Source organism: Fragaria vesca, linkage group LG5, assembly GCF_000184155.1.
Source record: "Fragaria vesca subsp. vesca linkage group LG5, FraVesHawaii_1.0, whole genome shotgun sequence".
NCBI lineage: Eukaryota > Viridiplantae > Streptophyta > Magnoliopsida > Rosales > Rosaceae > Fragaria > Fragaria vesca.
The window spans coordinates 17,720,659-17,721,276 of NC_020495.1; positions in this window are offsets into that span (position 1 = coordinate 17,720,659).

The window sequence follows — 618 nt, forward strand, 5'->3', positions numbered from 1 at the left end:
TCTCTCTCTCTCTCTCTCTCTCTCTCTCTCTCTCTCTCTCTCTCTCTCTCTCTCTCTCTTCCTGTTGTGTTTTACAGATAAAGTTTTCTATCTCTCCATTCCTTTCTCTGAGCTCTAAGGCCCTCGGTGGACCGGTAAAGACAACAAATTAGAAATCTTGGGCACCTCTAGTTCTAGCGGTGGGATTGACCGGAACGACACTCCGGTCAGTGTGGTGGTCTGGTTTTAGCTCAAAATCTCATCTTTATTATGTTTCTTGGTACTTCATTGTTTTGGTGATCTGGGTTTGGTGTAATTTTAAAAAAGATAGATCTATGATAAAAGAAATTATTTTGTTTATTAAACTCTTAAAAAAAAACAAAAACAAAAATGTCACCCCTAATATTTTCGCGAGCCACCGACTCCAACTGCCCATCATCCTAGTTCTTCCTCTATCATAAGGCAGTGCGCCCGAGTTTTGCCCCAAAATGGGACCTGAATCGATCCCATAAAATCAAATCATCCACATCAGTCATCATAATTCGTAATGGCTATAATTCCAAAGACGCTTTTAGATTCCCCCAAATTCCTCATTTTGAAATTCCAAGAAACCCTTCCACATGTTTCTCTCTCTCTCTC